This window comes from Haliotis asinina, unplaced genomic scaffold (genome assembly GCF_037392515.1).
Source record: "Haliotis asinina isolate JCU_RB_2024 unplaced genomic scaffold, JCU_Hal_asi_v2 scaffold_116, whole genome shotgun sequence".
In the NCBI taxonomy this organism is placed as follows: domain Eukaryota; kingdom Metazoa; phylum Mollusca; class Gastropoda; order Lepetellida; family Haliotidae; genus Haliotis; species Haliotis asinina.
In genome coordinates, this window is record NW_027133980.1 from 1 (window position 1) to 23585 (window position 23585).

The following is a 23585-nucleotide window of genomic DNA, read 5'->3' on the forward strand; positions in this document are numbered from 1 at the left end:
CTAATGGACTGTTCTGTACAATAAACTGTACGAACAATTAACCTGCCATGAAATATATGTGAAGCGTTGATGATGTGACACCTGAATAGGGCAACGCCAGGGTGATGTAAGTGAAAACTGGAACCTGTCCCAAGCATACTTACCTGGCACAGGCTTTACAGTGATCCGCAAGGCTGTGGGCCCGGGGCGAGACCTTTCCATTGCACCTCGGTTTGGTTGACCCCTGCGATCGTCCCAAATGTGGACGACTCGGGTGCGCAATTTATAAGTGTGGGGGACTGCGTTCGCGCTCTCCCCTTGAAAATCAACCCCAAAAATAGATATTTTCAGTTGACACTTCCCCCACTTCCAAATCACTTGAAGATGATTGTTTTCCCGTGTGTGTATGTGCAAACTATGTGTTTTTAATGCGCATGTGTTAATCTGTTTGCTGTGGCAAAAGTATATGTTTAAAGCAAGTCTGAGTTTGATGTATTTCAGATGGGATCGCTTTGTCAGCCAGTTGTTGTGTTTGGACTGTCAAGTTGTCTCCCCTGCGTCCCGGATCAGAGATGCACGTGCATGCAGTCTAAATGGAAATAAATCCGTCTGTGTGTGTTTTTATCTATCAGTAATTTTTTCACAAAGTGAAGGTACTAATGGACTGTTCTGTACAATAAACTGTACGAACAATTAACCTGCCATGAAATATATGTGAAGCGTTGATGATGTGACACCTGAATAGGGCAACGCCAGGGTGATGTAAGTGAAAACTGGAACCTGTCCCAAGCATACTTACCTGGCACAGGCTTTACAGTGATCCGCAAGGCTGTGGGCCCGGGGCGAGACCTTTCCATTGCACCTCGGTTTGGTTGACCCCTGCGATCGTCCCAAATGTGGACGACTCGGGTGCGCAATTTATAAGTGTGGGGGACTGCGTTCGCGCTCTCCCCTTGAAAATCAACCCCAAAAATAGATATTTTCAGTTGACACTTCCCCCACTTCCAAATCACTTGAAGATGATTGTTTTCCCGTGTGTGTATGTGCAAACTATGTGTTTTTAATGCGCATGTGTTAATCTGTTTGCTGTGGCAAAAGTATATGTTTAAAGCAAGTCTGAGTTTGATGTATTTCAGATGGGATCGCTTTGTCAGCCAGTTGTTGTGTTTGGACTGTCAAGTTGTCTCCCCTGCGTCCCGGATCAGAGATGCACGTGCATGCAGTCTAAATGGAAATAAATCCGTCTGTGTGTGTTTTTATCTATCAGGTAATTTTTTCACAAAGTGAAGGTACTAATGGACTGTTCTGTACAATAAACTGTACGAACAATTAACCTGCCATGAAATATATGTGAAGCGTTGATGATGTGACACCTGAATAGGGCAACGCCAGGGTGATGTAAGTGAAAACTGGAACCTGTCCCAAGCATACTTACCTGGCACAGGCTTTACAGTGATCCGCAAGGCTGTGGGCCCGGGGCGAGACCTTTCCATTGCACCTCGGTTTGGTTGACCCCTGCGATCGTCCCAAATGTGGACGACTCGGGTGCGCAATTTATAAGTGTGGGGGACTGCGTTCGCGCTCTCCCCTTGAAAATCAACCCCAAAAATAGATATTTTCAGTTGACACTTCCCCCACTTCCAAATCACTTGAAGATGATTGTTTTCCCGTGTGTGTATGTGCAAACTATGTGTTTTTAATGCGCATGTGTTAATCTGTTTGCTGTGGCAAAAGTATATGTTTAAAGCAAGTCTGAGTTTGATGTATTTCAGATGGGATCGCTTTGTCAGCCAGTTGTTGTGTTTGGACTGTCAAGTTGTCTCCCCTGCGTCCCGGATCAGAGATGCACGTGCATGCAGTCTAAATGGAAATAAATCCGTCTGTGTGTGTTTTTATCTATCAGTAATTTTTTCACAAAGTGAAGGTACTAATGGACTGTTCTGTACAATAAACTGTACGAACAATTAACCTGCCATGAAATATATGTGAAGCGTTGATGATGTGACACCTGAATAGGGCAACGCCAGGGTGATGTAAGTGAAAACTGGAACCTGTCCCAAGCATACTTACCTGGCACAGGCTTTACAGTGATCCGCAAGGCTGTGGGCCCGGGGCGAGACCTTTCCATTGCACCTCGGTTTGGTTGACCCCTGCGATCGTCCCAAATGTGGACGACTCGGGTGCGCAATTTATAAGTGTGGGGGACTGCGTTCGCGCTCTCCCCTTGAAAATCAACCCCAAAAATAGATATTTTCAGTTGACACTTCCCCCACTTCCAAATCACTTGAAGATGATTGTTTTCCCGTGTGTGTATGTGCAAACTATGTGTTTTTAATGCGCATGTGTTAATCTGTTTGCTGTGGCAAAAGTATATGTTTAAAGCAAGTCTGAGTTTGATGTATTTCAGATGGGATCGCTTTGTCAGCCAGTTGTTGTGTTTGGACTGTCAAGTTGTCTCCCCTGCGTCCCGGATCAGAGATGCACGTGCATGCAGTCTAAATGGAAATAAATCCGTCTGTGTGTGTTTTTATCTATCAGTAATTTTTTCACAAAGTGAAGGTACTAATGGACTGTTCTGTACAATAAACTGTACGAACAATTAACCTGCCATGAAATATATGTGAAGCGTTGATGATGTGACACCTGAATAGGGCAACGCCAGGGTGATGTAAGTGAAAACTGGAACCTGTCCCAAGCATACTTACCTGGCACAGGCTTTACAGTGATCCGCAAGGCTGTGGGCCCGGGGCGAGACCTTTCCATTGCACCTCGGTTTGGTTGACCCTGCGATCGTCCCAAATGTGGACGACTCGGGTGCGCAATTTATAAGTGTGGGGGACTGCGTTCGCGCTCTCCCCTTGAAAATCAACCCCAAAAATAGATATTTTCAGTTGACACTTCCCCCACTTCCAAATCACTTGAAGATGATTGTTTTCCCGTGTGTGTATGTGCAAACTATGTGTTTTTAATGCGCATGTGTTAATCTGTTTGCTGTGGCAAAAGTATATGTTTAAAGCAAGTCTGAGTTTGATGTATTTCAGATGGGATCGCTTTGTCAGCCAGTTGTTGTGTTTGGACTGTCAAGTTGTCTCCCCTGCGTCCCGGATCAGAGATGCACGTGCATGCAGTCTAAATGGAAATAAATCCGTCTGTGTGTGTTTTTATCTATCAGTAATTTTTTCACAAAGTGAAGGTACTAATGGACTGTTCTGTACAATAAACTGTACGAACAATTAACCTGCCATGAAATATATGTGAAGCGTTGATGATGTGACACCTGAATAGGGCAACGCCAGGGTGATGTAAGTGAAAACTGGAACCTGTCCCAAGCATACTTACCTGGCACAGGCTTTACAGTGATCCGCAAGGCTGTGGGCCCGGGGCGAGACCTTTCCATTGCACCTCGGTTTGGTTGACCCCTGCGATCGTCCCAAATGTGGACGACTCGGGTGCGCAATTTATAAGTGTGGGGGACTGCGTTCGCGCTCTCCCCTTGAAAATCAACCCCAAAAATAGATATTTTCAGTTGACACTTCCCCCACTTCCAAATCACTTGAAGATGATTGTTTTCCCGTGTGTGTATGTGCAAACTATGTGTTTTTAATGCGCATGTGTTAATCTGTTTGCTGTGGCAAAAGTATATGTTTAAAGCAAGTCTGAGTTTGATGTATTTCAGATGGGATCGCTTTGTCAGCCAGTTGTTGTGTTTGGACTGTCAAGTTGTCTCCCCTGCGTCCCGGATCAGAGATGCACGTGCATGCAGTCTAAATGGAAATAAATCCGTCTGTGTGTGTTTTTATCTATCAGTAATTTTTTCACAAAGTGAAGGTACTAATGGACTGTTCTGTACAATAAACTGTACGAACAATTAACCTGCCATGAAATATATGTGAAGCGTTGATGATGTGACACCTGAATAGGGCAACGCCAGGGTGATGTAAGTGAAAACTGGAACCTGTCCCAAGCATACTTACCTGGCACAGGCTTTACAGTGATCCGCAAGGCTGTGGGCCCGGGGCGAGACCTTTCCATTGCACCTCGGTTTGGTTGACCCCTGCGATCGTCCCAAATGTGGACGACTCGGGTGCGCAATTTATAAGTGTGGGGGACTGCGTTCGCGCTCTCCCCTTGAAAATCAACCCCAAAAATAGATATTTTCAGTTGACACTTCCCCCACTTCCAAATCACTTGAAGATGATTGTTTTCCCGTGTGTGTATGTGCAAACTATGTGTTTTTAATGCGCATGTGTTAATCTGTTTGCTGTGGCAAAAGTATATGTTTAAAGCAAGTCTGAGTTTGATGTATTTCAGATGGGATCGCTTTGTCAGCCAGTTGTTGTGTTTGGACTGTCAAGTTGTCTCCCCTGCGTCCCGGATCAGAGATGCACGTGCATGCAGTCTAAATGGAAATAAATCCGTCTGTGTGTGTTTTTATCTATCAGTAATTTTTTCACAAAGTGAAGGTACTAATGGACTGTTCTGTACAATAAACTGTACGAACAATTAACCTGCCATGAAATATATGTGAAGCGTTGATGATGTGACACCTGAATAGGGCAACGCCAGGGTGATGTAAGTGAAAACTGGAACCTGTCCCAAGCATACTTACCTGGCACAGGCTTTACAGTGATCCGCAAGGCTGTGGGCCCGGGGCGAGACCTTTCCATTGCACCTCGGTTTGGTTGACCCCTGCGATCGTCCCAAATGTGGACGACTCGGGTGCGCAATTTATAAGTGTGGGGGACTGCGTTCGCGCTCTCCCCTTGAAAATCAACCCCAAAAATAGATATTTTCAGTTGACACTTCCCCCACTTCCAAATCACTTGAAGATGATTGTTTTCCCGTGTGTGTATGTGCAAACTATGTGTTTTTAATGCGCATGTGTTAATCTGTTTGCTGTGGCAAAAGTATATGTTTAAAGCAAGTCTGAGTTTGATGTATTTCAGATGGGATCGCTTTGTCAGCCAGTTGTTGTGTTTGGACTGTCAAGTTGTCTCCCCTGCGTCCCGGATCAGAGATGCACGTGCATGCAGTCTAAATGGAAATAAATCCGTCTGTGTGTGTTTTTATCTATCAGTAATTTTTTCACAAAGTGAAGGTACTAATGGACTGTTCTGTACAATAAACTGTACGAACAATTAACCTGCCATGAAATATATGTGAAGCGTTGATGATGTGACACCTGAATAGGGCAACGCCAGGGTGATGTAAGTGAAAACTGGAACCTGTCCCAAGCATACTTACCTGGCACAGGCTTTACAGTGATCCGCAAGGCTGTGGGCCCGGGGCGAGACCTTTCCATTGCACCTCGGTTTGGTTGACCCCTGCGATCGTCCCAAATGTGGACGACTCGGGTGCGCAATTTATAAGTGTGGGGGACTGCGTTCGCGCTCTCCCCTTGAAAATCAACCCCAAAAATAGATATTTTCAGTTGACACTTCCCCCACTTCCAAATCACTTGAAGATGATTGTTTTCCCGTGTGTGTATGTGCAAACTATGTGTTTTTAATGCGCATGTGTTAATCTGTTTGCTGTGGCAAAAGTATATGTTTAAAGCAAGTCTGAGTTTGATGTATTTCAGATGGGATCGCTTTGTCAGCCAGTTGTTGTGTTTGGACTGTCAAGTTGTCTCCCCTGCGTCCCGGATCAGAGATGCACGTGCATGCAGTCTAAATGGAAATAAATCCGTCTGTGTGTGTTTTTATCTATCAGTAATTTTTTCACAAAGTGAAGGTACTAATGGACTGTTCTGTACAATAAACTGTACGAACAATTAACCTGCCATGAAATATATGTGAAGCGTTGATGATGTGACACCTGAATAGGGCAACGCCAGGGTGATGTAAGTGAAAACTGGAACCTGTCCCAAGCATACTTACCTGGCACAGGCTTTACAGTGATCCGCAAGGCTGTGGGCCCGGGGCGAGACCTTTCCATTGCACCTCGGTTTGGTTGACCCCTGCGATCGTCCCAAATGTGGACGACTCGGGTGCGCAATTTATAAGTGTGGGGGACTGCGTTCGCGCTCTCCCCTTGAAAATCAACCCCAAAAATAGATATTTTCAGTTGACACTTCCCCCACTTCCAAATCACTTGAAGATGATTGTTTTCCCGTGTGTGTATGTGCAAACTATGTGTTTTTAATGCGCATGTGTTAATCTGTTTGCTGTGGCAAAAGTATATGTTTAAAGCAAGTCTGAGTTTGATGTATTTCAGATGGGATCGCTTTGTCAGCCAGTTGTTGTGTTTGGACTGTCAAGTTGTCTCCCCTGCGTCCCGGATCAGAGATGCACGTGCATGCAGTCTAAATGGAAATAAATCCGTCTGTGTGTGTTTTTATCTATCAGTAATTTTTTCACAAAGTGAAGGTACTAATGGACTGTTCTGTACAATAAACTGTACGAACAATTAACCTGCCATGAAATATATGTGAAGCGTTGATGATGTGACACCTGAATAGGGCAACGCCAGGGTGATGTAAGTGAAAACTGGAACCTGTCCCAAGCATACTTACCTGGCACAGGCTTTACAGTGATCCGCAAGGCTGTGGGCCCGGGGCGAGACCTTTCCATTGCACCTCGGTTTGGTTGACCCCTGCGATCGTCCCAAATGTGGACGACTCGGGTGCGCAATTTATAAGTGTGGGGGACTGCGTTCGCGCTCTCCCCTTGAAAATCAACCCCAAAAATAGATATTTTCAGTTGACACTTCCCCCACTTCCAAATCACTTGAAGATGATTGTTTTCCCGTGTGTGTATGTGCAAACTATGTGTTTTTAATGCGCATGTGTTAATCTGTTTGCTGTGGCAAAAGTATATGTTTAAAGCAAGTCTGAGTTTGATGTATTTCAGATGGGATCGCTTTGTCAGCCAGTTGTTGTGTTTGGACTGTCAAGTTGTCTCCCCTGCGTCCCGGATCAGAGATGCACGTGCATGCAGTCTAAATGGAAATAAATCCGTCTGTGTGTGTTTTTATCTATCAGTAATTTTTTCACAAAGTGAAGGTACTAATGGACTGTTCTGTACAATAAACTGTACGAACAATTAACCTGCCATGAAATATATGTGAAGCGTTGATGATGTGACACCTGAATAGGGCAACGCCAGGGTGATGTAAGTGAAAACTGGAACCTGTCCCAAGCATACTTACCTGGCACAGGCTTTACAGTGATCCGCAAGGCTGTGGGCCCGGGGCGAGACCTTTCCATTGCACCTCGGTTTGGTTGACCCCTGCGATCGTCCCAAATGTGGACGACTCGGGTGCGCAATTTATAAGTGTGGGGGACTGCGTTCGCGCTCTCCCCTTGAAAATCAACCCCAAAAATAGATATTTTCAGTTGACACTTCCCCCACTTCCAAATCACTTGAAGATGATTGTTTTCCCGTGTGTGTATGTGCAAACTATGTGTTTTTAATGCGCATGTGTTAATCTGTTTGCTGTGGCAAAAGTATATGTTTAAAGCAAGTCTGAGTTTGATGTATTTCAGATGGGATCGCTTTGTCAGCCAGTTGTTGTGTTTGGACTGTCAAGTTGTCTCCCCTGCGTCCCGGATCAGAGATGCACGTGCATGCAGTCTAAATGGAAATAAATCCGTCTGTGTGTGTTTTTATCTATCAGTAATTTTTTCACAAAGTGAAGGTACTAATGGACTGTTCTGTACAATAAACTGTACGAACAATTAACCTGCCATGAAATATATGTGAAGCGTTGATGATGTGACACCTGAATAGGGCAACGCCAGGGTGATGTAAGTGAAAACTGGAACCTGTCCCAAGCATACTTACCTGGCACAGGCTTTACAGTGATCCGCAAGGCTGTGGGCCCGGGGCGAGACCTTTCCATTGCACCTCGGTTTGGTTGACCCCTGCGATCGTCCCAAATGTGGACGACTCGGGTGCGCAATTTATAAGTGTGGGGGACTGCGTTCGCGCTCTCCCCTTGAAAATCAACCCCAAAAATAGATATTTTCAGTTGACACTTCCCCCACTTCCAAATCACTTGAAGATGATTGTTTTCCCGTGTGTGTATGTGCAAACTATGTGTTTTTAATGCGCATGTGTTAATCTGTTTGCTGTGGCAAAAGTATATGTTTAAAGCAAGTCTGAGTTTGATGTATTTCAGATGGGATCGCTTTGTCAGCCAGTTGTTGTGTTTGGACTGTCAAGTTGTCTCCCCTGCGTCCCGGATCAGAGATGCACGTGCATGCAGTCTAAATGGAAATAAATCCGTCTGTGTGTGTTTTTATCTATCAGTAATTTTTTCACAAAGTGAAGGTACTAATGGACTGTTCTGTACAATAAACTGTACGAACAATTAACCTGCCATGAAATATATGTGAAGCGTTGATGATGTGACACCTGAATAGGGCAACGCCAGGGTGATGTAAGTGAAAACTGGAACCTGTCCCAAGCATACTTACCTGGCACAGGCTTTACAGTGATCCGCAAGGCTGTGGGCCCGGGGCGAGACCTTTCCATTGCACCTCGGTTTGGTTGACCCCTGCGATCGTCCCAAATGTGGACGACTCGGGTGCGCAATTTATAAGTGTGGGGGACTGCGTTCGCGCTCTCCCCTTGAAAATCAACCCCAAAAATAGATATTTTCAGTTGACACTTCCCCCACTTCCAAATCACTTGAAGATGATTGTTTTCCCGTGTGTGTATGTGCAAACTATGTGTTTTTAATGCGCATGTGTTAATCTGTTTGCTGTGGCAAAAGTATATGTTTAAAGCAAGTCTGAGTTTGATGTATTTCAGATGGGATCGCTTTGTCAGCCAGTTGTTGTGTTTGGACTGTCAAGTTGTCTCCCCTGCGTCCCGGATCAGAGATGCACGTGCATGCAGTCTAAATGGAAATAAATCCGTCTGTGTGTGTTTTTATCTATCAGTAATTTTTTCACAAAGTGAAGGTACTAATGGACTGTTCTGTACAATAAACTGTACGAACAATTAACCTGCCATGAAATATATGTGAAGCGTTGATGATGTGACACCTGAATAGGGCAACGCCAGGGTGATGTAAGTGAAAACTGGAACCTGTCCCAAGCATACTTACCTGGCACAGGCTTTACAGTGATCCGCAAGGCTGTGGGCCCGGGGCGAGACCTTTCCATTGCACCTCGGTTTGGTTGACCCCTGCGATCGTCCCAAATGTGGACGACTCGGGTGCGCAATTTATAAGTGTGGGGGACTGCGTTCGCGCTCTCCCCTTGAAAATCAACCCCAAAAATAGATATTTTCAGTTGACACTTCCCCCACTTCCAAATCACTTGAAGATGATTGTTTTCCCGTGTGTGTATGTGCAAACTATGTGTTTTTAATGCGCATGTGTTAATCTGTTTGCTGTGGCAAAAGTATATGTTTAAAGCAAGTCTGAGTTTGATGTATTTCAGATGGGATCGCTTTGTCAGCCAGTTGTTGTGTTTGGACTGTCAAGTTGTCTCCCCTGCGTCCCGGATCAGAGATGCACGTGCATGCAGTCTAAATGGAAATAAATCCGTCTGTGTGTGTTTTTATCTATCAGTAATTTTTTCACAAAGTGAAGGTACTAATGGACTGTTCTGTACAATAAACTGTACGAACAATTAACCTGCCATGAAATATATGTGAAGCGTTGATGATGTGACACCTGAATAGGGCAACGCCAGGGTGATGTAAGTGAAAACTGGAACCTGTCCCAAGCATACTTACCTGGCACAGGCTTTACAGTGATCCGCAAGGCTGTGGGCCCGGGGCGAGACCTTTCCATTGCACCTCGGTTTGGTTGACCCCTGCGATCGTCCCAAATGTGGACGACTCGGGTGCGCAATTTATAAGTGTGGGGGACTGCGTTCGCGCTCTCCCCTTGAAAATCAACCCCAAAAATAGATATTTTCAGTTGACACTTCCCCCACTTCCAAATCACTTGAAGATGATTGTTTTCCCGTGTGTGTATGTGCAAACTATGTGTTTTTAATGCGCATGTGTTAATCTGTTTGCTGTGGCAAAAGTATATGTTTAAAGCAAGTCTGAGTTTGATGTATTTCAGATGGGATCGCTTTGTCAGCCAGTTGTTGTGTTTGGACTGTCAAGTTGTCTCCCCTGCGTCCCGGATCAGAGATGCACGTGCATGCAGTCTAAATGGAAATAAATCCGTCTGTGTGTGTTTTTATCTATCAGTAATTTTTTCACAAAGTGAAGGTACTAATGGACTGTTCTGTACAATAAACTGTACGAACAATTAACCTGCCATGAAATATATGTGAAGCGTTGATGATGTGACACCTGAATAGGGCAACGCCAGGGTGATGTAAGTGAAAACTGGAACCTGTCCCAAGCATACTTACCTGGCACAGGCTTTACAGTGATCCGCAAGGCTGTGGGCCCGGGGCGAGACCTTTCCATTGCACCTCGGTTTGGTTGACCCCTGCGATCGTCCCAAATGTGGACGACTCGGGTGCGCAATTTATAAGTGTGGGGGACTGCGTTCGCGCTCTCCCCTTGAAAATCAACCCCAAAAATAGATATTTTCAGTTGACACTTCCCCCACTTCCAAATCACTTGAAGATGATTGTTTTCCCGTGTGTGTATGTGCAAACTATGTGTTTTTAATGCGCATGTGTTAATCTGTTTGCTGTGGCAAAAGTATATGTTTAAAGCAAGTCTGAGTTTGATGTATTTCAGATGGGATCGCTTTGTCAGCCAGTTGTTGTGTTTGGACTGTCAAGTTGTCTCCCCTGCGTCCCGGATCAGAGATGCACGTGCATGCAGTCTAAATGGAAATAAATCCGTCTGTGTGTGTTTTTATCTATCAGTAATTTTTTCACAAAGTGAAGGTACTAATGGACTGTTCTGTACAATAAACTGTACGAACAATTAACCTGCCATGAAATATATGTGAAGCGTTGATGATGTGACACCTGAATAGGGCAACGCCAGGGTGATGTAAGTGAAAACTGGAACCTGTCCCAAGCATACTTACCTGGCACAGGCTTTACAGTGATCCGCAAGGCTGTGGGCCCGGGGCGAGACCTTTCCATTGCACCTCGGTTTGGTTGACCCCTGCGATCGTCCCAAATGTGGACGACTCGGGTGCGCAATTTATAAGTGTGGGGGACTGCGTTCGCGCTCTCCCCTTGAAAATCAACCCCAAAAATAGATATTTTCAGTTGACACTTCCCCCACTTCCAAATCACTTGAAGATGATTGTTTTCCCGTGTGTGTATGTGCAAACTATGTGTTTTTAATGCGCATGTGTTAATCTGTTTGCTGTGGCAAAAGTATATGTTTAAAGCAAGTCTGAGTTTGATGTATTTCAGATGGGATCGCTTTGTCAGCCAGTTGTTGTGTTTGGACTGTCAAGTTGTCTCCCCTGCGTCCCGGATCAGAGATGCACGTGCATGCAGTCTAAATGGAAATAAATCCGTCTGTGTGTGTTTTTATCTATCAGTAATTTTTTCACAAAGTGAAGGTACTAATGGACTGTTCTGTACAATAAACTGTACGAACAATTAACCTGCCATGAAATATATGTGAAGCGTTGATGATGTGACACCTGAATAGGGCAACGCCAGGGTGATGTAAGTGAAAACTGGAACCTGTCCCAAGCATACTTACCTGGCACAGGCTTTACAGTGATCCGCAAGGCTGTGGGCCCGGGGCGAGACCTTTCCATTGCACCTCGGTTTGGTTGACCCCTGCGATCGTCCCAAATGTGGACGACTCGGGTGCGCAATTTATAAGTGTGGGGGACTGCGTTCGCGCTCTCCCCTTGAAAATCAACCCCAAAAATAGATATTTTCAGTTGACACTTCCCCCACTTCCAAATCACTTGAAGATGATTGTTTTCCCGTGTGTGTATGTGCAAACTATGTGTTTTTAATGCGCATGTGTTAATCTGTTTGCTGTGGCAAAAGTATATGTTTAAAGCAAGTCTGAGTTTGATGTATTTCAGATGGGATCGCTTTGTCAGCCAGTTGTTGTGTTTGGACTGTCAAGTTGTCTCCCCTGCGTCCCGGATCAGAGATGCACGTGCATGCAGTCTAAATGGAAATAAATCCGTCTGTGTGTGTTTTTATCTATCAGTAATTTTTTCACAAAGTGAAGGTACTAATGGACTGTTCTGTACAATAAACTGTACGAACAATTAACCTGCCATGAAATATATGTGAAGCGTTGATGATGTGACACCTGAATAGGGCAACGCCAGGGTGATGTAAGTGAAAACTGGAACCTGTCCCAAGCATACTTACCTGGCACAGGCTTTACAGTGATCCGCAAGGCTGTGGGCCCGGGGCGAGACCTTTCCATTGCACCTCGGTTTGGTTGACCCCTGCGATCGTCCCAAATGTGGACGACTCGGGTGCGCAATTTATAAGTGTGGGGGACTGCGTTCGCGCTCTCCCCTTGAAAATCAACCCCAAAAATAGATATTTTCAGTTGACACTTCCCCCACTTCCAAATCACTTGAAGATGATTGTTTTCCCGTGTGTGTATGTGCAAACTATGTGTTTTTAATGCGCATGTGTTAATCTGTTTGCTGTGGCAAAAGTATATGTTTAAAGCAAGTCTGAGTTTGATGTATTTCAGATGGGATCGCTTTGTCAGCCAGTTGTTGTGTTTGGACTGTCAAGTTGTCTCCCCTGCGTCCCGGATCAGAGATGCACGTGCATGCAGTCTAAATGGAAATAAATCCGTCTGTGTGTGTTTTTATCTATCAGTAATTTTTTCACAAAGTGAAGGTACTAATGGACTGTTCTGTACAATAAACTGTACGAACAATTAACCTGCCATGAAATATATGTGAAGCGTTGATGATGTGACACCTGAATAGGGCAACGCCAGGGTGATGTAAGTGAAAACTGGAACCTGTCCCAAGCATACTTACCTGGCACAGGCTTTACAGTGATCCGCAAGGCTGTGGGCCCGGGGCGAGACCTTTCCATTGCACCTCGGTTTGGTTGACCCCTGCGATCGTCCCAAATGTGGACGACTCGGGTGCGCAATTTATAAGTGTGGGGGACTGCGTTCGCGCTCTCCCCTTGAAAATCAACCCCAAAAATAGATATTTTCAGTTGACACTTCCCCCACTTCCAAATCACTTGAAGATGATTGTTTTCCCGTGTGTGTATGTGCAAACTATGTGTTTTTAATGCGCATGTGTTAATCTGTTTGCTGTGGCAAAAGTATATGTTTAAAGCAAGTCTGAGTTTGATGTATTTCAGATGGGATCGCTTTGTCAGCCAGTTGTTGTGTTTGGACTGTCAAGTTGTCTCCCCTGCGTCCCGGATCAGAGATGCACGTGCATGCAGTCTAAATGGAAATAAATCCGTCTGTGTGTGTTTTTATCTATCAGTAATTTTTTCACAAAGTGAAGGTACTAATGGACTGTTCTGTACAATAAACTGTACGAACAATTAACCTGCCATGAAATATATGTGAAGCGTTGATGATGTGACACCTGAATAGGGCAACGCCAGGGTGATGTAAGTGAAAACTGGAACCTGTCCCAAGCATACTTACCTGGCACAGGCTTTACAGTGATCCGCAAGGCTGTGGGCCCGGGGCGAGACCTTTCCATTGCACCTCGGTTTGGTTGACCCCTGCGATCGTCCCAAATGTGGACGACTCGGGTGCGCAATTTATAAGTGTGGGGGACTGCGTTCGCGCTCTCCCCTTGAAAATCAACCCCAAAAATAGATATTTTCAGTTGACACTTCCCCCACTTCCAAATCACTTGAAGATGATTGTTTTCCCGTGTGTGTATGTGCAAACTATGTGTTTTTAATGCGCATGTGTTAATCTGTTTGCTGTGGCAAAAGTATATGTTTAAAGCAAGTCTGAGTTTGATGTATTTCAGATGGGATCGCTTTGTCAGCCAGTTGTTGTGTTTGGACTGTCAAGTTGTCTCCCCTGCGTCCCGGATCAGAGATGCACGTGCATGCAGTCTAAATGGAAATAAATCCGTCTGTGTGTGTTTTTATCTATCAGTAATTTTTTCACAAAGTGAAGGTACTAATGGACTGTTCTGTACAATAAACTGTACGAACAATTAACCTGCCATGAAATATATGTGAAGCGTTGATGATGTGACACCTGAATAGGGCAACGCCAGGGTGATGTAAGTGAAAACTGGAACCTGTCCCAAGCATACTTACCTGGCACAGGCTTTACAGTGATCCGCAAGGCTGTGGGCCCGGGGCGAGACCTTTCCATTGCACCTCGGTTTGGTTGACCCCTGCGATCGTCCCAAATGTGGACGACTCGGGTGCGCAATTTATAAGTGTGGGGGACTGCGTTCGCGCTCTCCCCTTGAAAATCAACCCCAAAAATAGATATTTTCAGCTGACACTTCCCCCACTTCCAAATCACTTGAAGATGATTGTTTTCCCGTGTGTGTATGTGCAAACTATGTGTTTTTAATGCGCATGTGTTAATCTGTTTGCTGTGGCAAAAGTATATGTTTAAAGCAAGTCTGAGTTTGATGTATTTCAGATGGGATCGCTTTGTCAGCCAGTTGTTGTGTTTGGACTGTCAAGTTGTCTCCCCTGCGTCCCGGATCAGAGATGCACGTGCATGCAGTCTAAATGGAAATAAATCCGTCTGTGTGTGTTTTTATCTATCAGTAATTTTTTCACAAAGTGAAGGTACTAATGGACTGTTCTGTACAATAAACTGTACGAACAATTAACCTGCCATGAAATATATGTGAAGCGTTGATGATGTGACACCTGAATAGGGCAACGCCAGGGTGATGTAAGTGAAAACTGGAACCTGTCCCAAGCATACTTACCTGGCACAGGCTTTACAGTGATCCGCAAGGCTGTGGGCCCGGGGCGAGACCTTTCCATTGCACCTCGGTTTGGTTGACCCCTGCGATCGTCCCAAATGTGGACGACTCGGGTGCGCAATTTATAAGTGTGGGGGACTGCGTTCGCGCTCTCCCCTTGAAAATCAACCCCAAAAATAGATATTTTCAGTTGACACTTCCCCCACTTCCAAATCACTTGAAGATGATTGTTTTCCCGTGTGTGTATGTGCAAACTATGTGTTTTTAATGCGCATGTGTTAATCTGTTTGCTGTGGCAAAAGTATATGTTTAAAGCAAGTCTGAGTTTGATGTATTTCAGATGGGATCGCTTTGTCAGCCAGTTGTTGTGTTTGGACTGTCAAGTTGTCTCCCCTGCGTCCCGGATCAGAGATGCACGTGCATGCAGTCTAAATGGAAATAAATCCGTCTGTGTGTGTTTTTATCTATCAGTAATTTTTTCACAAAGTGAAGGTACTAATGGACTGTTCTGTACAATAAACTGTACGAACAATTAACCTGCCATGAAATATATGTGAAGCGTTGATGATGTGACACCTGAATAGGGCAACGCCAGGGTGATGTAAGTGAAAACTGGAACCTGTCCCAAGCATACTTACCTGGCACAGGCTTTACAGTGATCCGCAAGGCTGTGGGCCCGGGGCGAGACCTTTCCATTGCACCTCGGTTTGGTTGACCCCTGCGATCGTCCCAAATGTGGACGACTCGGGTGCGCAATTTATAAGTGTGGGGGACTGCGTTCGCGCTCTCCCCTTGAAAATCAACCCCAAAAATAGATATTTTCAGTTGACACTTCCCCCACTTCCAAATCACTTGAAGATGATTGTTTTCCCGTGTGTGTATGTGCAAACTATGTGTTTTTAATGCGCATGTGTTAATCTGTTTGCTGTGGCAAAAGTATATGTTTAAAGCAAGTCTGAGTTTGATGTATTTCAGATGGGATCGCTTTGTCAGCCAGTTGTTGTGTTTGGACTGTCAAGTTGTCTCCCCTGCGTCCCGGATCAGAGATGCACGTGCATGCAGTCTAAATGGAAATAAATCCGTCTGTGTGTGTTTTTATCTATCAGTAATTTTTTCACAAAGTGAAGGTACTAATGGACTGTTCTGTACAATAAACTGTACGAACAATTAACCTGCCATGAAATATATGTGAAGCGTTGATGATGTGACACCTGAATAGGGCAACGCCAGGGTGATGTAAGTGAAAACTGGAACCTGTCCCAAGCATACTTACCTGGCACAGGCTTTACAGTGATCCGCAAGGCTGTGGGCCCGGGGCGAGACCTTTCCATTGCACCTCGGTTTGGTTGACCCCTGCGATCGTCCCAAATGTGGACGACTCGGGTGCGCAATTTATAAGTGTGGGGGACTGCGTTCGCGCTCTCCCCTTGAAAATCAACCCCAAAAATAGATATTTTCAGTTGACACTTCCCCCACTTCCAAATCACTTGAAGATGATTGTTTTCCCGTGTGTGTATGTGCAAACTATGTGTTTTTAATGCGCATGTGTTAATCTGTTTGCTGTGGCAAAAGTATATGTTTAAAGCAAGTCTGAGTTTGATGTATTTCAGATGGGATCGCTTTGTCAGCCAGTTGTTGTGTTTGGACTGTCAAGTTGTCTCCCCTGCGTCCCGGATCAGAGATGCACGTGCATGCAGTCTAAATGGAAATAAATCCGTCTGTGTGTGTTTTTATCTATCAGTAATTTTTTCACAAAGTGAAGGTACTAATGGACTGTTCTGTACAATAAACTGTACGAACAATTAACCTGCCATGAAATATATGTGAAGCGTTGATGATGTGACACCTGAATAGGGCAACGCCAGGGTGATGTAAGTGAAAACTGGAACCTGTCCCAAGCATACTTACCTGGCACAGGCTTTACAGTGATCCGCAAGGCTGTGGGCCCGGGGCGAGACCTTTCCATTGCACCTCGGTTTGGTTGACCCCTGCGATCGTCCCAAATGTGGACGACTCGGGTGCGCAATTTATAAGTGTGGGGGACTGCGTTCGCGCTCTCCCCTTGAAAATCAACCCCAAAAATAGATATTTTCAGTTGACACTTCCCCCACTTCCAAATCACTTGAAGATGATTGTTTTCCCGTGTGTGTATGTGCAAACTATGTGTTTTTAATGCGCATGTGTTAATCTGTTTGCTGTGGCAAAAGTATATGTTTAAAGCAAGTCTGAGTTTGATGTATTTCAGATGGGATCGCTTTGTCAGCCAGTTGTTGTGTTTGGACTGTCAAGTTGTCTCCCCTGCGTCCCGGATCAGAGATGCACGTGCATGCAGTCTAAATGGAAATAAATCCGTCTGTGTGTGTTTTTATCTATCAGTAATTTTTTCACAAAGTGAAGGTACTAATGGACTGTTCTGTACAATAAACTGTACGAACAATTAACCTGCCATGAAATATATGTGAAGCGTTGATGATGTGACACCTGAATAGGGCAACGCCAGGGTGATGTAAGTGAAAACTGGAACCTGTCCCAAGCATACTTACCTGGCACAGGCTTTACAGTGATCCGCAAGGCTGTGGGCCCGGGGCGAGACCTTTCCATTGCACCTCGGTTTGGTTGACCCCTGCGATCGTCCCAAATGTGGACGACTCGGGTGCGCAATTTATAAGTGTGGGGGACTGCGTTCGCGCTCTCCCCTTGAAAATCAACCCCAAAAATAGATATTTTCAGTTGACACTTCCCCCACTTCCAAATCACTTGAAGATGATTGTTTTCCCGTGTGTGTATGTGCAAACTATGTGTTTTTAATGCGCATGTGTTAATCTGTTTGCTGTGGCAAAAGTATATGTTTAAAGCAAGTCTGAGTTTGATGTATTTCAGATGGGATCGCTTTGTCAGCCAGTTGTTGTGTTTGGACTGTCAAGTTGTCTCCCCTGCGTCCCGGATCAGAGATGCACGTGCATGCAGTCTAAATGGAAATAAATCCGTCTGTGTGTGTTTTTATCTATCAGTAATTTTTTCACAAAGTGAAGGTACTAATGGACTGTTCTGTACAATAAACTGTACGAACAATTAACCTGCCATGAAATATATGTGAAGCGTTGATGATGTGACACCTGAATAGGGCAACGCCAGGGTGATGTAAGTGAAAACTGGAACCTGTCCCAAGCATACTTACCTGGCACAGGCTTTACAGTGATCCGCAAGGCTGTGGGCCCGGGGCGAGACCTTTCCATTGCACCTCGGTTTGGTTGACCCCTGCGATCGTCCCAAATGTGGACGACTCGGGTGCGCAATTTATAAGTGTGGGGGACTGCGTTCGCGCTCTCCCCTTGAAAATCAACCCCAAAAATAGATATTTTCAGTTGACACTTCCCCCACTTCCAAATCACTTGAAGATGATTGTTTTCCCGTGTGTGTATGTGCAAACTATGTGTTTTTAATGCGCATGTGTTAATCTGTTTGCTGTGGCAAAAGTATATGTTTAAAGCAAGTCTGAGTTTGATGTATTTCAGATGGGATCGCTTTGTCAGCCAGTTGTTGTGTTTGGACTGTCAAGTTGTCTCCCCTGCGTCCCGGATCAGAGATGCACGTGCATGCAGTCTAAATGGAAATAAATCCGTCTGTGTGTGTTTTTATCTATCAGTAATTTTTTCACAAAGTGAAGGTACTAATGGACTGTTCTGTACAATAAACTGTACGAACAATTAACCTGCCATGAAATATATGTGAAGCGTTGATGATGTGACACCTGAATAGGGCAACGCCAGGGTGATGTAAGTGAAAACTGGAACCTGTCCCAAGCATACTTACCTGGCACAGGCTTTACAGTGATCCGCAAGGCTGTGGGCCCGGGGCGAGACCTTTCCATTGCACCTCGGTTTGGTTGACCCCTGCGATCGTCCCAAATGTGGACGACTCGGGTGCGCAATTTATAAGTGTGGGGGACTGCGTTCGCGCTCTCCCCTTGAAAATCAACCCCAAAAATAGATATTTTCAGTTGACACTTCCCCCACTTCCAAATCACTTGAAGATGATTGTTTTCCCGTGTGTGTATGTGCAAACTATGTGTTTTTAATGCGCATGTGTTAATCTGTTTGCTGTGGCAAAAGTATATGTTTAAAGCAAGTCTGAGTTTGATGTATTTCAGATGGGATCGCTTTGTCAGCCAGTTGTTGTGTTTGGACTGTCAAGTTGTCTCCCCTGCGTCCCGGATCAGAGATGCACGTGCATGCAGTCTAAATGGAAATAAATCCGTCTGTGTGTGTTTTTATCTATCAGTAATTTTTTCACAAAGTGAAGGTACTAATGGACTGTTCTGTACAATAAACTGTACGAACAATTAACCTGCCATGAAATATATGTGAAGCGTTGATGATGTGACACCTGAATAGGGCAACGCCAGGGTGATGTAAGTGAAAACTGGAACCTGTCCCAAGCATACTTACCTGGCACAGGCTTTACAGTGATCCGCAAGGCTGTGGGCCCGGGGCGAGACCTTTCCATTGCACCTCGGTTTGGTTGACCCCTGCGATCGTCCCAAATGTGGACGACTCGGGTGCGCAATTTATAAGTGTGGGGGACTGCGTTCGCGCTCTCCCCTTGAAAATCAACCCCAAAAATAGATATTTTCAGTTGACACTTCCCCCACTTCCAAATCACTTGAAGATGATTGTTTTCCCGTGTGTGTATGTGCAAACTATGTGTTTTTAATGCGCATGTGTTAATCTGTTTGCTGTGGCAAAAGTATATGTTTAAAGCAAGTCTGAGTTTGATGTATTTCAGATGGGATCGCTTTGTCAGCCAGTTGTTGTGTTTGGACTGTCAAGTTGTCTCCCCTGCGTCCCGGATCAGAGATGCACGTGCATGCAGTCTAAATGGAAATAAATCCGTCTGTGTGTGTTTTTATCTATCAGTAATTTTTTCACAAAGTGAAGGTACTAATGGACTGTTCTGTACAATAAACTGTACGAACAATTAACCTGCCATGAAATATATGTGAAGCGTTGATGATGTGACACCTGAATAGGGCAACGCCAGGGTGATGTAAGTGAAAACTGGAACCTGTCCCAAGCATACTTACCTGGCACAGGCTTTACAGTGATCCGCAAGGCTGTGGGCCCGGGGCGAGACCTTTCCATTGCACCTCGGTTTGGTTGACCCCTGCGATCGTCCCAAATGTGGACGACTCGGGTGCGCAATTTATAAGTGTGGGGGACTGCGTTCGCGCTCTCCCCTTGAAAATCAACCCCAAAAATAGATATTTTCAGTTGACACTTCCCCCACTTCCAAATCACTTGAAGATGATTGTTTTCCCGTGTGTGTATGTGCAAACTATGTGTTTTTAATGCGCATGTGTTAATCTGTTTGCTGTGGCAAAAGTATATGTTTAAAGCAAGTCTGAGTTTGATGTATTTCAGATGGGATCGCTTTGTCAGCCAGTTGTTGTGTTTGGACTGTCAAGTTGTCTCCCCTGCGTCCCGGATCAGAGATGCACGTGCATGCAGTCTAAATGGAAATAAATCCGTCTGTGTGTGTTTTTATCTATCAGTAATTTTTTCACAAAGTGAAGGTACTAATGGACTGTTCTGTACAATAAACTGTACGAACAATTAACCTGCCATGAAATATATGTGAAGCGTTGATGATGTGACACCTGAATAGGGCAACGCCAGGGTGATGTAAGTGAAAACTGGAACCTGTCCCAAGCATACTTACCTGGCACAGGCTTTACAGTGATCCGCAAGGCTGTGGGCCCGGGGCGAGACCTTTCCATTGCACCTCGGTTTGGTTGACCCCTGCGATCGTCCCAAATGTGGACGACTCGGGTGCGCAATTTATAAGTGTGGGGGACTGGCGTTCGCGCTCTCCCCTTGAAAATCAACCCCAAAAATAGATATTTTCAGTTGACACTTCCCCCACTTCCAAATCACTTGAAGATGATTGTTTTCCCGTGTGTGTATGTGCAAACTATGTGTTTTTAATGCGCATGTGTTAATCTGTTTGCTGTGGCAAAAGTATATGTTTAAAGCAAGTCTGAGTTTGATGTATTTCAGATGGGATCGCTTTGTCAGCCAGTTGTTGTGTTTGGACTGTCAAGTTGTCTCCCCTGCGTCCCGGATCAGAGATGCACGTGCATGCAGTCTAAATGGAAATAAATCCGTCTGTGTGTGTTTTTATCTATCAGTAATTTTTTCACAAAGTGAAGGTACTAATGGACTGTTCTGTACAATAAACTGTACGAACAATTAACCTGCCATGAAATATATGTGAAGCGTTGATGATGTGACACCTGAATAGGGCAACGCCAGGGTGATGTAAGTGAAAACTGGAACCTGTCCCAAGCATACTTACCTGGCACAGGCTTTACAGTGATCCGCAAGGCTGTGGGCCCGGGGCGAGACCTTTCCATTGCACCTCGGTTTGGTTGACCCCTGCGATCGTCCCAAATGTGGACGACTCGGGTGCGCAATTTATAAGTGTGGGGGACTGCGTTCGCGCTCTCCCCTTGAAAATCAACCCCAAAAATAGATATTTTCAGTTGACACTTCCCCCACTTCCAAATCACTTGAAGATGATTGTTTTCCCGTGTGTGTATGTGCAAACTATGTGTTTTTAATGCGCATGTGTTAATCTGTTTGCTGTGGCAAAAGTATATGTTTAAAGCAAGTCTGAGTTTGATGTATTTCAGATGGATCGCTTTGTCAGCCAGTTGTTGTGTTTGGACTGTCAAGTTGTCTCCCCTGCGTCCCGGATCAGAGATGCACGTGCATGCAGTCTAAATGGAAATAAATCCGTCTGTGTGTGTTTTTATCTATCAGTAATTTTTTCACAAAGTGAAGGTACTAATGGACTGTTCTGTACAATAAACTGTACGAACAATTAACCTGCCATGAAATATATGTGAAGCGTTGATGATGTGACACCTGAATAGGGCAACGCCAGGGTGATGTAAGTGAAAACTGGAACCTGTCCCAAGCATACTTACCTGGCACAGGCTTTACAGTGATCCGCAAGGCTGTGGGCCCGGGGCGAGACCTTTCCATTGCACCTCGGTTTGGTTGACCCCTGCGATCGTCCCAAATGTGGACGACTCGGGTGCGCAATTTATAAGTGTGGGGGACTGCGTTCGCGCTCTCCCCTTGAAAATCAACCCCAAAAATAGATATTTTCAGTTGACACTTCCCCCACTTCCAAATCACTTGAAGATGATTGTTTTCCCCGTGTGTGTATGTGCAAAACTATGTGTTTTTAATGCGCATGTGTTAATCTGTTTGCTGTGGCAAAAGTATATGTTTAAAGCAAGTCTGAGTTTGATGTATTTCAGATGGGATCGCTTTGTCAGCCAGTTGTTGTGTTTGGAACTGTCAAGTTGTCTCCCCTGCGTCCCGGATCAGAGATGCACGTGCATGCAGTCTAAATGGAAATAAATCCGTCTGTGTGTGTTTTTATCTATCAGTAATTTTTTCACAAAGTGAAGGTACTAATGGACTGTTCTGTACAATAAACTGTACGAACAATTAACCTGCCATGAAATATATGTGAAGCGTTGATGATGTGACACCTGAATAGGCAACGCCAGGGTGATGTAAGTGAAAACTGGAACCTGTCCCAAGCATACTTACCTGGCACAGGCTTTACAGTGATCCGCAAGGCTGTGGGCCCGGGGCGAGACCTTTCCATTGCACCTCGGTTTGGTTGACCCCTGCGATCGTCCCAAATGTGGACGACTCGGGTGCGCAATTTATAAGTGTGGGGGACTGCGTTCGCGCTCTCCCCTTGAAAATCAACCCCAAAAATAGATATTTTCAGTTGACACTTCCCCCACTTCCAAATCACTTGAAGATGATTGTTTTCCCGTGTGTGTATGTGCAAACTATGTGTTTTTAATGCGCATGTGTTAATCTGTTTGCTGTGGCAAAAGTATATGTTTAAAGCAAGTCTGAGTTTGATGTATTTCAGATGGGATCGCTTTGTCAGCCAGTTGTTGTGTTTGGACTGTCAAGTTGTCTCCCCTGCGTCCCGGATCAGAGATGCACGTGCATGCAGTCTAAATGGAAATAAATCCGTCTGTGTGTGTTTTTATCTATCAGTAATTTTTTCACAAAGTGAAGGTACTAATGGACTGTTCTGTACAATAAACTGTACGAACAATTAACCTGCCATGAAATATATGTGAAGCGTTGATGATGTGACACCTGAATAGGGCAACGCCAGGGTGATGTAAGTGAAAACTGGAACCTGTCCCAAGCATACTTACCTGGCACAGGCTTTACAGTGATCCGCAAGGCTGTGGGCCCGGGGCGAGACCTTTCCATTGCACCTCGGTTTGGTTGACCCCTGCGATCGTCCCAAATGTGGACGACTCGGGTGCGCAATTTATAAGTGTGGGGGACTGCGTTCGCGCTCTCCCCCTTGAAAATCAACCCCAAAAATAGATATTTTCAGTTGACACTTCCCCCACTTCCAAATCACTTGAAGATGATTGTTTTCCCCGTGTGTGTATGTGCAAACTATGTGTTTTTAATGCGCATGTGTTAATCTGTTTGCTGTGGCAAAAGTATATGTTTAAAGCAAGTCTGAGTTTGATGTATTTCAGATGGGATCGCTTTGTCAGCCAGTTGTTGTGTTTGGACTGTCAAGTTGTCTCCCCTGCGTCCCGGATCAGAGATGCACGTGCATGCAGTCTAAATGGAAATAAATCCGTCTGTGTGTGTTTTTATCTATCAGTAATTTTTTCACAAAGTGAAGGTACTAATGGACTGTTCTGTACAATAAACTGTACGAACAATTAACCTGCCATGAAATATATGTGAAGCGTTGATGATGTGACACCTGAA

General features: G+C 44.9%; 37 non-coding genes across 37 annotated transcripts; all 37 read left to right on the forward strand.

The window, feature by feature from the left end:
• The first annotated feature begins 135 nt into the window (after positions 1 to 135).
• On the forward strand, positions 136 to 299 carry LOC137271339 (U1 spliceosomal RNA). Its single transcript, XR_010955884.1, has one exon. It is a non-coding gene; the product is annotated as a U1 spliceosomal RNA (small nuclear RNA).
• Positions 300 to 770: 471 nt separating this feature from the next.
• On the forward strand, positions 771 to 934 carry LOC137271351 (U1 spliceosomal RNA). The gene has a single exon (XR_010955895.1). It is a non-coding gene; the product is annotated as a U1 spliceosomal RNA (small nuclear RNA).
• A 472-nt stretch (positions 935 to 1406) lies between these two features.
• On the forward strand, positions 1407 to 1570 carry LOC137271363 (U1 spliceosomal RNA). Its single transcript, XR_010955906.1, has one exon. It is a non-coding gene; the product is annotated as a U1 spliceosomal RNA (small nuclear RNA).
• Positions 1571 to 2041: 471 nt separating this feature from the next.
• LOC137271317 (U1 spliceosomal RNA) lies at positions 2042 to 2205 on the forward strand. Its single transcript, XR_010955863.1, has one exon. It is a non-coding gene; the product is annotated as a U1 spliceosomal RNA (small nuclear RNA).
• Positions 2206 to 2676: 471 nt separating this feature from the next.
• Positions 2677 to 2839, forward strand: LOC137271365 (U1 spliceosomal RNA). Its single transcript, XR_010955908.1, has one exon. It is a non-coding gene; the product is annotated as a U1 spliceosomal RNA (small nuclear RNA).
• Positions 2840 to 3310: 471 nt separating this feature from the next.
• On the forward strand, positions 3311 to 3474 carry LOC137271318 (U1 spliceosomal RNA). The gene has a single exon (XR_010955864.1). It is a non-coding gene; the product is annotated as a U1 spliceosomal RNA (small nuclear RNA).
• Positions 3475 to 3945: 471 nt separating this feature from the next.
• Positions 3946 to 4109, forward strand: LOC137271319 (U1 spliceosomal RNA). Its single transcript, XR_010955865.1, has one exon. It is a non-coding gene; the product is annotated as a U1 spliceosomal RNA (small nuclear RNA).
• Positions 4110 to 4580: 471 nt separating this feature from the next.
• LOC137271320 (U1 spliceosomal RNA) lies at positions 4581 to 4744 on the forward strand. The gene has a single exon (XR_010955866.1). It is a non-coding gene; the product is annotated as a U1 spliceosomal RNA (small nuclear RNA).
• Positions 4745 to 5215: 471 nt separating this feature from the next.
• On the forward strand, positions 5216 to 5379 carry LOC137271321 (U1 spliceosomal RNA). The gene has a single exon (XR_010955867.1). It is a non-coding gene; the product is annotated as a U1 spliceosomal RNA (small nuclear RNA).
• Positions 5380 to 5850: 471 nt separating this feature from the next.
• Positions 5851 to 6014, forward strand: LOC137271322 (U1 spliceosomal RNA). Its single transcript, XR_010955868.1, has one exon. It is a non-coding gene; the product is annotated as a U1 spliceosomal RNA (small nuclear RNA).
• Positions 6015 to 6485: 471 nt separating this feature from the next.
• LOC137271323 (U1 spliceosomal RNA) lies at positions 6486 to 6649 on the forward strand. The gene has a single exon (XR_010955869.1). It is a non-coding gene; the product is annotated as a U1 spliceosomal RNA (small nuclear RNA).
• Positions 6650 to 7120: 471 nt separating this feature from the next.
• LOC137271324 (U1 spliceosomal RNA) lies at positions 7121 to 7284 on the forward strand. Its single transcript, XR_010955870.1, has one exon. It is a non-coding gene; the product is annotated as a U1 spliceosomal RNA (small nuclear RNA).
• Positions 7285 to 7755: 471 nt separating this feature from the next.
• LOC137271325 (U1 spliceosomal RNA) lies at positions 7756 to 7919 on the forward strand. The gene has a single exon (XR_010955871.1). It is a non-coding gene; the product is annotated as a U1 spliceosomal RNA (small nuclear RNA).
• Positions 7920 to 8390: 471 nt separating this feature from the next.
• LOC137271326 (U1 spliceosomal RNA) lies at positions 8391 to 8554 on the forward strand. The gene has a single exon (XR_010955872.1). It is a non-coding gene; the product is annotated as a U1 spliceosomal RNA (small nuclear RNA).
• A 471-nt stretch (positions 8555 to 9025) lies between these two features.
• Positions 9026 to 9189, forward strand: LOC137271329 (U1 spliceosomal RNA). Its single transcript, XR_010955874.1, has one exon. It is a non-coding gene; the product is annotated as a U1 spliceosomal RNA (small nuclear RNA).
• Positions 9190 to 9660: 471 nt separating this feature from the next.
• LOC137271330 (U1 spliceosomal RNA) lies at positions 9661 to 9824 on the forward strand. Its single transcript, XR_010955875.1, has one exon. It is a non-coding gene; the product is annotated as a U1 spliceosomal RNA (small nuclear RNA).
• A 471-nt stretch (positions 9825 to 10295) lies between these two features.
• On the forward strand, positions 10296 to 10459 carry LOC137271331 (U1 spliceosomal RNA). Its single transcript, XR_010955876.1, has one exon. It is a non-coding gene; the product is annotated as a U1 spliceosomal RNA (small nuclear RNA).
• Positions 10460 to 10930: 471 nt separating this feature from the next.
• LOC137271332 (U1 spliceosomal RNA) lies at positions 10931 to 11094 on the forward strand. Its single transcript, XR_010955877.1, has one exon. It is a non-coding gene; the product is annotated as a U1 spliceosomal RNA (small nuclear RNA).
• Positions 11095 to 11565: 471 nt separating this feature from the next.
• Positions 11566 to 11729, forward strand: LOC137271333 (U1 spliceosomal RNA). The gene has a single exon (XR_010955878.1). It is a non-coding gene; the product is annotated as a U1 spliceosomal RNA (small nuclear RNA).
• A 471-nt stretch (positions 11730 to 12200) lies between these two features.
• On the forward strand, positions 12201 to 12364 carry LOC137271334 (U1 spliceosomal RNA). The gene has a single exon (XR_010955879.1). It is a non-coding gene; the product is annotated as a U1 spliceosomal RNA (small nuclear RNA).
• Positions 12365 to 12835: 471 nt separating this feature from the next.
• LOC137271335 (U1 spliceosomal RNA) lies at positions 12836 to 12999 on the forward strand. Its single transcript, XR_010955880.1, has one exon. It is a non-coding gene; the product is annotated as a U1 spliceosomal RNA (small nuclear RNA).
• Positions 13000 to 13470: 471 nt separating this feature from the next.
• On the forward strand, positions 13471 to 13634 carry LOC137271336 (U1 spliceosomal RNA). Its single transcript, XR_010955881.1, has one exon. It is a non-coding gene; the product is annotated as a U1 spliceosomal RNA (small nuclear RNA).
• Positions 13635 to 14105: 471 nt separating this feature from the next.
• On the forward strand, positions 14106 to 14269 carry LOC137271337 (U1 spliceosomal RNA). The gene has a single exon (XR_010955882.1). It is a non-coding gene; the product is annotated as a U1 spliceosomal RNA (small nuclear RNA).
• A 471-nt stretch (positions 14270 to 14740) lies between these two features.
• LOC137271338 (U1 spliceosomal RNA) lies at positions 14741 to 14904 on the forward strand. The gene has a single exon (XR_010955883.1). It is a non-coding gene; the product is annotated as a U1 spliceosomal RNA (small nuclear RNA).
• Positions 14905 to 15375: 471 nt separating this feature from the next.
• Positions 15376 to 15539, forward strand: LOC137271340 (U1 spliceosomal RNA). Its single transcript, XR_010955885.1, has one exon. It is a non-coding gene; the product is annotated as a U1 spliceosomal RNA (small nuclear RNA).
• Positions 15540 to 16010: 471 nt separating this feature from the next.
• LOC137271341 (U1 spliceosomal RNA) lies at positions 16011 to 16174 on the forward strand. Its single transcript, XR_010955886.1, has one exon. It is a non-coding gene; the product is annotated as a U1 spliceosomal RNA (small nuclear RNA).
• Positions 16175 to 16645: 471 nt separating this feature from the next.
• LOC137271342 (U1 spliceosomal RNA) lies at positions 16646 to 16809 on the forward strand. Its single transcript, XR_010955887.1, has one exon. It is a non-coding gene; the product is annotated as a U1 spliceosomal RNA (small nuclear RNA).
• A 471-nt stretch (positions 16810 to 17280) lies between these two features.
• On the forward strand, positions 17281 to 17444 carry LOC137271344 (U1 spliceosomal RNA). Its single transcript, XR_010955888.1, has one exon. It is a non-coding gene; the product is annotated as a U1 spliceosomal RNA (small nuclear RNA).
• A 471-nt stretch (positions 17445 to 17915) lies between these two features.
• Positions 17916 to 18079, forward strand: LOC137271345 (U1 spliceosomal RNA). Its single transcript, XR_010955889.1, has one exon. It is a non-coding gene; the product is annotated as a U1 spliceosomal RNA (small nuclear RNA).
• Positions 18080 to 18550: 471 nt separating this feature from the next.
• On the forward strand, positions 18551 to 18714 carry LOC137271346 (U1 spliceosomal RNA). Its single transcript, XR_010955890.1, has one exon. It is a non-coding gene; the product is annotated as a U1 spliceosomal RNA (small nuclear RNA).
• A 471-nt stretch (positions 18715 to 19185) lies between these two features.
• LOC137271347 (U1 spliceosomal RNA) lies at positions 19186 to 19349 on the forward strand. Its single transcript, XR_010955891.1, has one exon. It is a non-coding gene; the product is annotated as a U1 spliceosomal RNA (small nuclear RNA).
• Positions 19350 to 19820: 471 nt separating this feature from the next.
• Positions 19821 to 19984, forward strand: LOC137271348 (U1 spliceosomal RNA). Its single transcript, XR_010955892.1, has one exon. It is a non-coding gene; the product is annotated as a U1 spliceosomal RNA (small nuclear RNA).
• A 471-nt stretch (positions 19985 to 20455) lies between these two features.
• LOC137271364 (U1 spliceosomal RNA) lies at positions 20456 to 20620 on the forward strand. The gene has a single exon (XR_010955907.1). It is a non-coding gene; the product is annotated as a U1 spliceosomal RNA (small nuclear RNA).
• A 471-nt stretch (positions 20621 to 21091) lies between these two features.
• On the forward strand, positions 21092 to 21255 carry LOC137271349 (U1 spliceosomal RNA). The gene has a single exon (XR_010955893.1). It is a non-coding gene; the product is annotated as a U1 spliceosomal RNA (small nuclear RNA).
• A 470-nt stretch (positions 21256 to 21725) lies between these two features.
• On the forward strand, positions 21726 to 21889 carry LOC137271350 (U1 spliceosomal RNA). The gene has a single exon (XR_010955894.1). It is a non-coding gene; the product is annotated as a U1 spliceosomal RNA (small nuclear RNA).
• Positions 21890 to 22362: 473 nt separating this feature from the next.
• Positions 22363 to 22526, forward strand: LOC137271352 (U1 spliceosomal RNA). The gene has a single exon (XR_010955896.1). It is a non-coding gene; the product is annotated as a U1 spliceosomal RNA (small nuclear RNA).
• A 471-nt stretch (positions 22527 to 22997) lies between these two features.
• On the forward strand, positions 22998 to 23161 carry LOC137271328 (U1 spliceosomal RNA). The gene has a single exon (XR_010955873.1). It is a non-coding gene; the product is annotated as a U1 spliceosomal RNA (small nuclear RNA).
• Positions 23162 to 23585: the final 424 nt, after the last annotated feature.